The sequence below is a fragment of the Cryptomeria japonica genome, chromosome 7, assembly GCF_030272615.1.
Source record: "Cryptomeria japonica chromosome 7, Sugi_1.0, whole genome shotgun sequence".
Classification (NCBI taxonomy): Eukaryota; Viridiplantae; Streptophyta; class Pinopsida; order Cupressales; family Cupressaceae; genus Cryptomeria; species Cryptomeria japonica.
This window is the reverse complement of record NC_081411.1, coordinates 351,025,788-351,041,428: the sequence shown is the minus strand read 5'-3', so window position 1 is coordinate 351,041,428 and position 15,641 is coordinate 351,025,788.

The following is a 15,641-nucleotide window of genomic DNA, read 5'->3' as shown; positions in this document are numbered from 1 at the left end:
TGCAACTAAATGAGACATAGAGAACTTTGAATATATCTTATTACCACTAAAAATGGATGCACATACCTTAGTAGTACTTTGCACTACTATGTAAACATTAGTAACATGATATGTTCCTTATGTGCAAGTCATTATGTCATTACAAACAACCATTTGAGACCCAACACATCTTGGTGCACCACATAAAAATCATTGCACAAATAATTGTACTTCATACATGTTATCCAAATAAAGTTTCATCTCTTAAGTCACTAAATTTAAACTCGGAACTCAACTACAAAGTAGTTGAAATGTGAGTTGGTTTTTGACCTATACCATATTCTCCTCTTAATTTGTAATAACATTGTACACACAAGAATTTTGTCATTAATGTTAGGTTGGTTGATGCAATAGTGCAAGAAAACTAGTTAGAATTGTTACCTTTGTTTCTTTGGGAGAATTTTCATTTCATGTATTTCTATAAATATAACATCTAATTGCACATTTTTCAATTTATGTTTCAATAGAAATAACATATTTTTAGCAAAAGTCTATCTCTCATTAACTAACTATTTATATTTCTTACTTTTTTTTACATAATCTATAAACTCATCTTCCATTAAAATTGATTTTTCCTTAAATTCTCTTTAAAATTGGATGGATTCGTTTTCTTTCTGATTTATTTCAGGAAGCTTCTCTGTAAATCAACTTTATATACTAATAATATTTAAATGACTTCATCTACTTTTATTAAAAATAAAATATATAAATATAATTATAATTAAAACATCGAAAAATATTCTAATCCTATGATTTAAAACCCAGCTACCATCTGAAAAATCGTATCCATTAAGAAAAGCAGAAGTCTAAGATTAACATCGTTATTTTCTTCAACAAGTTAGGACTCGTCAGATTATTGAACAAGCAAAGCATCATTAAACAGTCTGACGAGAGAAAGACAAAAACTAATTAGATAATATATGGCCTTGCCCTTCAAATCCATTTGAGAAATGTTATATTAACGAGTTAAGAACGACTCATAAGCCAACAATAAAGCATGCCTTGCTTGTAGAATGCCGCAATCTTGACTCAGCCAGCAATTATTACACACTACTCAAACATAAATGCAATTCTAAACACACAAATAACCAACGAATTCATACTAAATTTATACACGTTGTTTGTTATTTCTCTCCTAAATTTTCTTTTTGTCGAGTTACGTGTGGTACTTTCTTAACGTTTGCGTAAAGTTAACTTAGGAAATTTTACATGCGCAAGCCTACCAAATTAATATGATATTATAATCCAGATCAAACTATGATAAAACTTAACCCGTGACAGCACAACCAAAAACAATTGTGTATCTAATTGGTTATAAGAGTACATCATGGCCGCTGGACAATATCTTTTCCGACTGCTATTGGATTAAATTTCTGTACAACCAATGGTTGATTTTTAAGATTCTTAAACATTTTGTTTTTAATCTTCATTGTCAGACTTTGGGTGTTTCTCTAAAAGAAAGGTCACAAGTCTAAATCTCTTACGGGGTAAGGTATGTATATCTTGTTTGTAGAATAATTAGGTGTCTCCCGCGAGGAGTAGGAGGTAATCTGATTTTACTATAAGCCATTCGTAGATCCCTATATAGACCACTTGGTATCTGTAGCATTGTAAATTGTAACCATTACAATTCACACCTCATATTTGTGCTCCTACTTTAGCATGTCCTATCTCTATTCCCCCTAGGTTCATTTTGGCCCCATTTTACTCTTGATCTGATGTCACTTGTTTACATGGCTAGGCGGACTCCATCCCATGGCTATGTCCCGCTCATTTATTGGCTACTTGTCCTATTTCTAGAGGACACAGGTGTTGTGATTCCCCCTAGGTGCCCTAGTCCCACTGAATCAAGGCCCATTTTAAATATGAGTTAACACTCCAATGTGATCGTTGGAGGTCGGCCTAATCAGTAAATTTACCTAGGGAACCTGATATAAAAGAATCCTATTAATTCATTTGCAATCCAAGACTCCATCTATTATCATACCCCATCATTCCTGCATTCATTAAGCATTCATCATCAAGCACTTTTAGGCATTCAAGTTACCATTTTATCTTTCAAGCATTATAGTGAAAAGTTACATCAATTTTCATGCAAGCATGTGTGTTTGATATGGTCTTTCATGTTCATGTGATTTTCATGCTATTACATTCAACATTTGTAATCATATCTAAAGAGCATTGCACCATCAATCTTCTTATCAAACATTGTGGATCTGAGGTATATCTCCTAGCATTTACTTTATTATTTACATTGTATATCTCGTAGCATTTACTTCAGTATTTACATTATTCAATTCAAGGTTAATTCCTAAACTAGGGTTTGACTTAAGGAAAACCCCTATCCACAACCTTTTTCCTCTCTTTTTGCATGCGAGGAATTGACTTGAGAGCTATAATAAAAAAATTTAATAGAGTTGATGACAATGAACAAGTTCAGATTTCGATGGAGCAAAAAGCAAAGGACCAAGGTGACCTACCTACCAGATGCCAAAAATTCTACCCAATCCTCTAATAGTGAATCTAGTGCATCTCCCTGATCTAGAACAGATCCTAGTTGTCTATCTCAGAGTTAAAGAACTAGGGTGACCCACTTACTCGATCTTGGAGAATCAACCTAAACTTTCAAGAACATGTTCTAATCTTCTTTTTCTACCTAGATCTCAGTCTATGGCTCTATCTAATATCTATAGCACTTCATTGTTAATGTTTAATTTTAATTACCCATTGCTTCATCCTAAACCCATATAATCCAAAAATCCAATTTCAACTAAAAGGGGGTGGGAAACAAAACTAGTGAATCTAATCCGAATTTCAACCCTTATCCTAATTGAATTGTGTCTAGATCTATTGGATTCACTCCTCTTTTAATGTATTGGCCCCTTAGTAAGATTAGTTGTTTAATTATCTTAATTAGTGAAACCCTAATTTTACTCCAACACCTTTTGGTAAACTCGACTTCTTTCATGCTAATTTATGATTTGTTATCTCAAATATGGTTTGTATGCACATAAAAATTGTTATTTGCATTCCTAAATCATATTTACAATTGAATTACATAAATTTAGAGGTCAAATTCATAAAAACACTAATTTATTTTTCTAAATTTGACTTGTGGGTTGCATAATTTTTCGATTGTGTCTTCGAATCTGATTTGGGGGTTTTTCATAATGAGATTTACAAAATCATATTGGTTTTCTATTTCAGATGTGATTACATTTCTTCTTAGTTACATTTACTAAAATCATGTGTTGGATAATATCTTCCTTTACTTTACGTTGCTCCTTTTCATTCATATTAGTCTTGCATATGCTATCATTAGAATTTCAAAGATATTTCCTACTTGCAAATTGTATCTCAAAGATTTTATTAATGTTGTATGCTATATTATGATGACATTCTTAAGATAATGTATTGCATATGTAGATTACATAAAATATTTTGTAGACAATGATAATCTTAGAGATGATATTGAAAAGACTAACACTTGTACCTCTCCTACGGTATCTCATGAGAATGAGGAAAGAGTCAATATTCATATCAATGATCTCACTAATGAAGAGAAAGAATTAAAGAGCAATATGACACCATCTTCTTCTAGAGAAAGGGGGACAATGTCAAAATGTTGGTGTTTCAATCTCTTTAGATCCTCCTTATTCTCCTAGAGCTTATCTTAATTATCAACATAATTGTAGGGAGAATGATTTTATGCATTTTATTCATGATCTATCTCCTCACATAACATTAAGAAAATATTAAGACTTAGATGATAAGAACCCTTCTTTCCAGCCTACGAAGGAGGAGATGAATAATGATGATAGAAAGGAGAATCATCTCACAAAGGATATTCCTTCTTAATCTACTCATCCCTTTGATCCTTTAACTTGTCCTTACACTATAAATTTTGAAGGAATTCATAGTGAAAACCCTTCTCCTTCACAATTCAGAACATCTTATGAAGTTGGATATAATATTATTTCAAAACAAGGCTATAGAAGACAAGAACTTGGAAAAATTGAACAAGGAATTAAGATCCCTCAATTCAAAAACATCTATGGTGGATTCTCATAAGGTTCAAATGCTAAAGGATTATTTTGCAAGACATATAAACTATCACCCATCCAAACATGCTTCTGCATCAAATAATCCTCCTCCTTCTTTACCAAATCTTTTAACTCAACAAAACAATCCTTCTCCTTTCACTAGCACATATTGTCTTTCACCTCAAGGGACAAGACGTAGTCATGTTCACAATCCAAAAAAAATAGCTACAAGAATATTTTGGAGATTGATGTATGATGAGCATGTTACATTTCCTTTCATAAAATATTATAACAAGATCAGATAAGGTGATAAGTATTGTTTTTCTCATCACATTTTTTTTTTGATAAGTCACAACCAAAGTGGTATATTTTTAGCTTTTCCCTAGAGTTAAGAGCTATCAAGTAGACTCGAACCCAAGACCTCACATTTAGGAGGCTTGCAGCTAACTACTCTAATGTGCGGTCATCCCCAATATTTTTCATCATTATTATTCTCATTCTCTTAGAAATTGTGAAGCTTTTAAAGAATTTTTACAAGACGAATACGATTGAGCTTGCCTAGCTTTTATAAATGATCTTGCAATTTTTCTAGGTGAAGAGGTAGTGTCTTAGCACTCCATTAATATTATTATGTTTCTCTTCACCCTATCACATTAGGATTTTAACTTTATTGGGGGCTCTTTGTCATGTGTTGTGATGCATTTTCAATTTCAGTAATTCTTGGACAGTAACATAATTCTTCCTTTTCTCCTCACTTGGGGGGAAAGGATAGTAGATTTTCTCTCTCTCATTTTCGAAGATTGCCTCTTCTTTTTATTTATATTTTTCATATATTGGTGTCTTTCCTCACATAGAACTCTTCTTCATGTGAGTAGACATGTCTTCCATTTTTAGGACCTATTCTTTAGTAGAAGCGGTACATCTTTTATGTATAATCTATCTTTGGAAGGAGTGTAATCCTTGTAATTGACCCTATGCTTGGGGGGCATTGATTTTGTCTTCTATCTCCTATCCTCTCTAAGGATCCAATTTTTGTAGGATGAGTGGTGTTTATTTATGGTATGATGTTATTCTTTGTGTGAAATTGTTTGTTTTCTCAAGGATTCTCTCTTATGCAAGAGGTGTGTATCCTTTAGTACAACTTCTTCTTTAGTAGGCGATGTATGTCTATTATAAACAAACCCATCACTTAGGGTCAAAAGTGTGTTATCCTTCATCAAGAATCCCTTTACCTATAAATTTAGGGCGAACCTTTGAATTCTTGTTCTCCTTTATTTCTTATGGTCAATGATGTTATTTTTCTTCAAAATGTCCTCTTGAAGGTAGATATCTTTGAGAAATGATCTCTTCCTCCTTTTCCTTCAAGGATTCTCTTTACACATGTTGCAATATATCTCTTTTACAACTATCTTTTCCTTGCTTATAAGAGTCATGCCTCTTTAGGTTGGATTTATGTCCATTGTTGCCTAGCCGATATCTCCTTGGTGATGAAGGTGTGTATCCTTGTTTCTAGCTTCATTAAGACAACTTACATCTTAAATAGGGGGTGGCACATACATATCACCGTCTTTGTACCATATTTTTTATTTTGCATATCTTATATCAGTTGTTGCATATTCACAACAAGAACTAACTCTTAGATGAGATACTTCATTCCCAAAACTCGATGTCATCATTTTATATGTTTTCTACAGGATATACATGCTAGAAACTAGCGCTAACTCTTATATGAGATGTTTCAAAAACCATACATATTTGCTTTTCAATTGCATATCTTGCATAGGTTGTTGCATGCTCAAAACTAGACCTAACTCTCAGATGAGATGATATATGTAGAAGGGTGAGTTGACTAGCATAACATAGCTTTTGTTTTTCAGCTTCTTTGAGGTAGGTTGACTAGCATAACACAACTTTCTAGACTATTCAACCCTCTTTGTTCAACTTCTTTTGATGAGTGGAACTAGCATAACACAACTTGCTAGACTATTTTGACTCTCCTTCTCTACATCAATCACACAACATAAAATAGCATGTTATCCCATGAGATCGTGTATTTGTGGGTCACCTAGCATAACACAACTTGCTAGACTATTCCACAATCTCTTTTTCTTTTCTTCACATGGATCACCTAGTATAACACAACTTGCTATCTTGTGGTGTATATGTTCTCACATTTCTCTTCCCCATGAGCTCATACCTCTTCTCTTTGTTCGATCATGGCTCATCATTTCATGCATTCTCTTTCTCTTTTCATGTGACCACTTGTGCTCTTGTGATAGCATTCCAATATTGAGATTAAAGGCTAAGACATTTTGACTATCAAGGTCTCTTTAACTAGTTGACTTAGATATTTTTGTTTTTAGTAATAACCCCTTTTGTTGTGTTTATTTTGTATTTGTCTTCCGTTTCTTTGGATTTTTTGTATTTTTCTTGTTTCATGTGTCTGTGCATGTAATTGCATTAGCTAAGGTCCTTAGATTAGGGGCTTGTTTCTTTTAAATTAGTGATGTATTATCTCTTTTTGATATCGATCCTAGTTTCTCCTCCCTCTCTTCCTTATATATCTACTTTTCCGTGAGTATTTGCATAGGCTCATACTCCCGTTCAAGTGGGGGCTACATGTAGTGTCATAAATTGTAACCAGTATAATTGACGCGTCATATTTGTGATCCTACTTTAGCATGTCCTATCTTCATTCCGACTAGGCCTATTTTGGCCTCATTTTACTCTCTATCTAATGTCACTTCTTTACATGGCTAGGTGGACTCCATCCCATGGTTGTGTCCCCCTTATTTATTAGTTACTTGTCCTATTTTTAGAGGACAAGGGTGTTGTGGCGCCCTTGTGAGGACCAAGGCACCATGGCACTCTAATCCCCCTTAATCAATAGCCATTTTAAATATGGGTTGATTCTTCCCCTCCCCATTGACTTTGGTTCCCACGCCTCAATGTGACCATTTGAGGTCAGCCTAATAAGTAAATTTACTTAGGGAACCCTATATTAAGACATACTATCAATTCATTTGGAAGATAAGATTCCATCTATTATCATACCCTATCTTTCATGCATCCGTTAAGCATTAATCATCAAGCATTTTCATGCAAGCTTGTGTGTCCGATTAGGTCTTTCATATTCATATTTTTTTCATGTTATTAAATTCAACAATTTTTAATCATATCTATAGAGCGTTGCACCAATAATCTTCTTATCAACGATTGTATATTTGAGGTATATATCCTAGCATTTATTTAATTATTCAATTCAAGGTTAATTCATAAAATATAATTTGACCTAAGGAAAACCCCTATCCACAACCTTCTTCCTCTCTTCCTATGTGTAGGGAATTGACTCTGGAGATGTCACTAGAGATTCTGATAGAGCTAACAATGATGAACAAGTTTAGGTTTTGATGGAGTGAAAAGTGGAGGATCAAGGTGATCTACCTACTAGATCGTTAATTTTTTGCCCAATCTTCTAACAGTGAATCTAGTGCATTTCCCTAATCCAAGTCTGATCTTGCTTGTCTACCTCAAAGCTAAAGGACTAGGAAGCCCACCTACCTAGTCTTGAAGAATCAGCCCACACTTCTAAGAACAGGTTTTAATCTTCTTCTCTTGCCCATTTTTTAATATGTGGGTTTGTCTAGTATCTATAGTAGTCTATTTTCATTCTTTCATTTCAATTATTCATTGTTTTATGCTACACCCTATAATCTAAGAAGCCAATTTCAACAAAGGGGGAGGAAAAATAAAACCACTAATTCTAGTAAAAATTTCAGCCCTTTAAATTATTGAGTTGTGGCTAGATCTATTGGATTCACCTCTCTTTTAATGTGTTGGTCCCTTAGTAAGATTAGTGCTTTTATTATCTTAATTAGTGAAACCCTAAGTTTACTCCAACATAGTATCATTGAACCCAGAAAAATCTATCTAGGACCCCAAAAAATATTCGACTTGACATCTTCTCTAGATATTTGACTTGATTGGCCCAGATGTAGAGAATCAACATGCTTTACTATTATTCCTTATACTACTTTAAAGAAATAAAATTCCTTTGAAATACATATAGGCTAATAAAAAGAATGCACATAAATTCAAGCATAAATTAGCTTATTTAAAATTTCATCTTGGATTTATAATCATAATCACTTGATGAAGGAAAATTAAATTAGGAGAATTAACCACTTGTTGAAGAAAACCAATTTATGGTAGATATAATTTGGTCATTTCTTATATAAAAATGTGACACTTGTTAATTTATTATTTTGGATTTTGAGTAATCATGAATTTTTGTATGGTAAATTATATATTGTTTTAGATTGAGTTCTTCAACTTGTACAAATGGTCTAATACGTGGGAACACTTTTTAACTTACATGATTAATTTGGTTGATTTGAACTATTGAAAAGTACATTAACTCAAACTTTGATGTCTATTGTTGATGTGTAATGACTAGTAATATTTTGATGTTGTGGACCATCTAATTGAGATGCAAATAATGATTTATATGTAACAATGAAACCTAAGATCAAATAAAAAATGATATTTGGCATACAACAATAATTAAGGCACGCAACAAATAATGCAATGTATCACAAAAAAAGTACAATAAACTTTCATTAGATTGAATCACATGTGATCCAAGATCAAGTATGGTGTAATGTGGATTCTTGGATTCTTCTCTTCCACCTCAAGGGACAAAACGTAGTCATGTTGACAATTTAAAAAAATAGCTCCAATAATATTTTGGAGATTGAAGTATGATAAGTATGTTATATTTCTTTTCATAAAATATAATAACAAGATTAAATAAGTTGATAAGTATTATCTTTCTCATCATTTTTTTTTTTGATAAGTCACAGCTGAAGCAATATATTCTTGGCTTTTCCCTAGAGCTAACAGATAAACAAGTAGACTCGAACCCAAAACCTCCCATTTAGGAGGCTTGCAGTTAACTGCTGTAATGTGGGGTCATGCCCAGTCTTTTCATCATTATTATTCTCATTCTCTTAGAAATTGTGAAGCTTTTAATGAATTTTTACAAGATGAATATGATTGAGCTCGCATAGCTTTTACAAATGATCTTGAATTTTTTCTAGGTGAAGAGCTAGTGTTTTAGCACTCCATTCACCTTATTATGTTTCTCTTCACCCTATCACATTAGGATTTTAACTTTATTGGAGGCTCTTTGTCATGTGTGATGATGCATTTTAAATTTCAGTCATTCTTGGACAGTAATATAATTCTTCCTTTTCTCCTCGCTTGGGGGGAAAGGATAGTAGATTTTCTCTCTCTCCTTTTGGAAGATTGCCTCTTCTTTTTATTTATATTTTTCATATATTGGTGTCTTTTCTCACATAGAATTTTTCTTCATGTGAGTAAACATGTCTTCCATGTTTAAGACCTATTCTTTAGTTGAAGCGATACATCTTTTATGTATAACCTATTTTTGGAAGGAGTGTAATCCTCGTCTTTGACCCTATTCTTGGGGGGCATTGATTTTGTCTTTTATCTCCTATCCTTTCTAAGGATCCACTTTTCATAGGATGAGTGGTGTTTTTTTCTGATACCATATTATTCTTTGTGTGAAGTTGTTTGTTTTCTCAAGGATTCTCTCTTATGCAAGAGGTGTGTATCCTTTAGTACAACTTCTTCTTTAGTAGGCTATATATGTCTATAATAAACAAACCCCTCACTTAGGATAAAGAGTGTGTTATCCTTCATCAAGAATCCCTTTACCTAGAAATTTAGAGCGAATCTTTGAACTCTTGTTCTCCTTCATTGCTTATGGTCAATGATGTTATTTTTCTTTAAAATCTCCTCTTGAAGGTAGATATCTTTGAGCAATGATCTCTTCCTCCTTTTCCTTCAAGGATTATCTTTACACTTGTTACAATATATCTCTTTTACAACTATCTTTTCCTTGCTTATAAGAGTCATGCCTTGTTAGCTTGGATTTATGTATATTGTTGCCTAGCAGATATCTCCTTGGTGATGAAGGTGTGTACACTTGCTTCTAGCTTCCTTGAGACAACATACATCTTAAGGGTGGGGGGGGGGCACATACATATCGCCCTCTTTGTACCATATTTTTTATTTTTCATATATTATATCGGTTGTTGCATGTTCAAAACTAGACCTAACTCTTAGATGAGATTCTTCATTCCCAAAACTGGACATCATCATTTTATATGTTTTCTACAGGATATACATGATAGAAACTATTCCTAACTCTTATAGAAGATGTTTCTAAAACTATACATATTTGTTTTTCAATTGCATATCTTGCACAAGTTGTTGCATGCTCAAAACTAGACCTAACTCTTAGATGGGATGCTTAACTCCTGAAACCAAAAGATGACATATGTAGAAGGGTGAGTTGACTAGTGTAACACAGTTTTCTAGACCTTTCAACTCTTTTCTTTTCAGCTTCTTTAAGGTAGGTTGAATAGCATAACACAACTTTCTATACTATTGAACCCTCTTTGTTCAACTTCTTTTGATAAGTGGAACTAGCATAACACAACTTGTTAGATTATTTTGACTCTCTTTCTCTACGTGAATCAAACAACATAAAATAGCTTGTTGTCCCATGAGTTCATGTTTTTGGGGGTCACCTAGCATAACATAACTTTCTAGAATGTGGATTCCACAATCTCTTTTTCTTTTCTTCTCATGGATCACCTAGTATAACATAGCTTGCTAGCGTGTGGCATACATGTTCTCAGCTTTCCCTTCCCCATGAGCTCATACCTCTTCTATTTGTTGGATCATGGCTCATCATTTAATGCATTCTCTTTATCTTTTCATGTGACCACTTGTGTTCTTGTGATAGCATTCCAAGAATGAGATTAGTGGCTAAGACATTTTGACTATCAAGGTCTCTTTAACTAGCTGACTTGGATCTTTTTTTTTTAGTATTAACCCCTTTTTTTGTGTTTCTTTTGTATTTGTCTTCCATTTCTTTTGATTTTTTGTATTTTTCTTGTTTCATGTGTCCCTGCATGTGATTGCACTAGTTAAGATCCTTAGATTCGAGGCTTCTTTGCTTAAGATTAGTGATGTATTATCTCTTTCTGATAGCTATCCTAGTTGCTCCTCCCTCTCTTCCTCATATATCTACTTTTCTGTGAGTATTTGCATAGGAACATATTCCCGTTAAATTGGGGGCTACATGTAGTGTCATAAATTGTAACTTGTACAATTCATGCCTCATATTTGTGATCCTACTTTAGCATGTCCTATCTTCATTCCAACTAGGCCTATTTTGGCCTCATTTTACTCTAGATCTAATGTTGCTTGTTTACATGCCTTGGTGGATTTCGTCCCATGGTTGTGTCCCCCTTATTTATTAGTTACTTGTCCTGTTTTTAGAGGACAAGGGTGTTGTGGTTCCCTTGTTAGGACCAAGTCACCATGGCTTTCTAATCCCCCTTAATCAATACCCATTTTAAATGTGGTTTGATTCTCCCCCTCCCTATGGACTTCGGTTCCCATGCCTCAATGTGACCATTTCAGGTTAGCCTAATAAGTAAATTTACTTACAGAGCCCTATATAAATACATCCTATCAATTCATTTGGAAGCTAAGACTCCATCTATTATCATACCCTATCATTCATGCATCTGTTAAGAATTCATCATCAAGTATTTTCAGGCATTCAAGATAGCATTTTAACCTTCAAGCATTATGGAGAAAAGTTACATCAATGTTCATGCAAGCACGTGTGTTTGATTAGGTCTTTCATGTTCATGATTTTTTCATGTTAATACATTCAACATTTTTAATCATATCTAAACAAAATTTATATTATTATTCAATTCAAGGTTAATTCATAAACTAGGGTTTGACCTAAGGCAAACCCCTATCCACAACCTTTTTCCTCTCTTTCTATTTGTAGGGAATTGACTTTGGAGATGTAACTAGAGATTATGATAGAGATAACAATTATGAACATGTTTAGGTTTTGATGGGGTGAAAAGCGGAGGATCAAGGTGATCTACCTACTAGATCCTAAAATTTTTGCCCAATCTTCTAACATTGAATCTAGTGCATTTCCCTAATCCAAGTCTGATCCTACTTGTCTACCTCAAAGTTAAAGGACTAGGGAAACCACCTACCCAGTGTTGAAAAATCAACACACACTTTTAGGAATAGGTTTTAATCTTCTTCTCTTGCCCATTTCTTAATATGTTGCTTTTTATAGTATCTATAGTACTCCATTGTTATTGTTTCAATTCAATTATCCGTTGTTTCATGCTAAACCCTATAATCTAAGAAGCCAATTTCAATAAAGGGGTTGGCAAACAAAACCACTGATTCTAGTCAAAATTTTAGCCCTTTTCATAATTGAATTGTGGCTAGATATATTGGATTCACCTCTCTTTTAATGTGTTGGTCCCTTAGTAAGATTAGTTTTTTAATTATCTTAATTAGTGAAACCCTAATTTTACTCCAACATAGTATGATGGACTATAAAAGAATCATTCTTTCTTTCTTCCTTGAGTGAGTGAGAACTAAGAAACACCTTTGTAAAATAGCCCACATTAAAAATAATATTCATGTTGAAGACAATCATGAATTATACACCCACTCTAACTAAATTTCCATGTAGCTAAATGTATGGCATAATACATTGAACACAAAAAAATCTATCTGGGACCCCAAAAAATATTCAACTTGACATCTTCTCCATATATTAGACTTGATTGCCCCACATGTAGAGAATTGACAAGCTTTATTATTATTCCTTATACTAATTTAAAGAAATAAAATTACTTTTAAATACATATAGGCTAATTAAATGAATGCACATAAATTCAAGCATAAATTAGCTTATTTACAATTCCATCTTGGATTTATAATCATAATCACTTGATGAAGGAAAATTAAATTGGGAAAATTAACCACTTGTTGAAGAAAACCAATTTATGGTAGATATAATTTGGTCATTTCTTATATAAAAATGTGATGCTTGTTAATTTATTATTTTGGATTTTTAGTAATCATGAACTTTTGTAAGGTAAAATATATATTGTTTCAGATTGAGATTAAACTTGTACAAATGGTCTAATATGTGGGAACACTTTTCAACTTACATGATTAATTTGGTTGATGTGAACTATTGAAAAGTATATTACCTCAAACTTTGATGTCTACTGTTGATGTGTAATGGCTAGTAATATTTTTAAGTTGTGGGCCATCTAATTGAGATGCAAATAATGATTTAAATGTAACATTGATACCTAAGATAAAATAAAAAATGATATTTGACATAGAGCAATAATTAAGGCAAGCAATAAATAATTCCATTGTATCACAAAACATGAACAATAAACTTTCATTAGATTGAATCACATGTGATGCAAGATAAAGTATGGTGTAATGTGGATTCTTGTTTCCTAGATATTACTAGACCTTATAGCATAAGGATGTTATGTAAATGATGCACTAATTTAACAATATAATGTTTGCACATGATTCATGGATATAAGAGGTTGTGTAATGCCACATTTGAAGAAACAAGGTAAAGTTTGTAAGAGTATAATTATTTTTTAACACAACCAAAACACACGAGACATAACATAACATGTCACACTTGAACCACTTGTAAAGGTGGTGTCGTGAACTAGTTGCTAGGCTCATGTGTGCCAGAGTTAGAGAAATCATCAATCTAGTTGTGATAAAAACATTTTTTATTGCGACATTCATTGATTTGTTTGATTAGAAGTAAATTTTTGTCTCTTTTCATTGTTATTGTTTTTATTTAGGTAAAATTATATCACTGTAGGGACAATGATTTAGGAAAAATTAATAGAAAAACCATTTTAGTAATTTTGATACAAATCTCAATAGAGAATATAGATGTAGTTACAATTCCCAATCAGGGATTCAATAGAAAAACTAAAAAGATAACATTGTCAATGAAAATCTATTAGTTATAAAAGAACAAATATTAGTTGAAAACAACGTGCAATTAAATCTATTTAGTTAAATAATGAACAAATACTTGAATGTATTCCATTTTCAGCTAAGATTGAAAATGAAGATACAAAGACTATTTTACTGAATGCATAAAAATTATTTATACTATGTCTTGTTCATACTGAAGTTCTATAAATCCAAGAATGTATAAAAATCTTCATACCTTCTCTACTTATCTATTTTTTATGAAATCTGAAGTCTAATTTTGTTAATTAGCTTAATGTTAGTAATATTTTTAGACTTGCATGTAGAAACAATCATGTAAGTGCACCATGATGAAACTATAATTACATATAAGTGCATTCAAGATGCATAATAAAAAATACTAAAATAATTATACACATAATGCTAGCCATATAGTGAATAAGTACAAATATAGTTTTACTTTCAATACATACATGATGCATAGCATAAGAAAATAAATACAATTCTATAGTTTTAAACATTATTTATGAATCTAAGTTGCATTCATATTCAACAAAATTCATTGAATAAACAAGGGTAACTAGATCTACATTGGAAGAGTCATGTAGGAGCTAAAATTATAAGCATTTCATTATGATTTGAGTGTATTGAGTAGCCTTTTTTTTGAGATGGGGTGCCAAATGAGGACCTATAGAGATGGAAGATCCTCTTTATAAGAAAATCCCACTATAAGTACTTTATCTAAAGCCATGACATTGAAATTGATGTATAAACTGCCTAGCAAATTGTTATTAAATATCTTCCATATCATATATGCATTCACAATAGTATGAACATGACATATTTGGTTGCACCATGTGTTCCTACTATTGTATTTCTTGGTTCCTAGGCTTTCTGAGTAGAGTCAATGGTTCTTTGAGGTAAAAAGAACTTCAAGGAAGAAAATTGCTTCATGGTTGGGTAGTAATGCACCTCAGCCATGCTCTCATCCCCTTGGCATCATGGAGATATGTGGAGACATATTTATATTTTTTTATTGGTTGTTAAAGTATGTAAAATTTGGAATGATAAGCCACAATTCAATTGCAAGTGATAACTTGGATTAAGGACATATGGTTATTGTAATGGAATTATATCTGGTTGTTGATAGAATTAACATATTTAATTTTTTTTTCTTCAATTTGTTTATCTTCAAGCAAGTTGTTTCTTTGTTAAATTTAAAATTAGTAATTTTTTTGAATATTAAATTAATTAATTGAGTAATTTGAGTGAGGTTAATACATGAAGCTTCTATGAATGATTCTTCATTTCTTGGCTCTAGCCCCAAATGCTTACTTTGTGCCTCCACACTAGGAAGTTGGTGGCACCGAAGGATGGAGGAATTTCCATCATCTCAAGCTAGCTTCTTGCCTTGAGATGGTGCTTTTCATGAGAAAAAATTTTGACCTTTTTTTTTCATTCTTTCCTTTTCATTTTTTGGCATTGATGGATTTTGAAGAATATATGAATTATGGAGTTTGATATATGTCAGCAAGTAAGGGGTTTGGTGTATAGGTTAGTATGGATGGTTGCCCAATGGTTCATGCAATTTGAATTGAGAATTATGACCATTACAAGGGTCAAAGACAACATGAAGGATATGTCTATGTG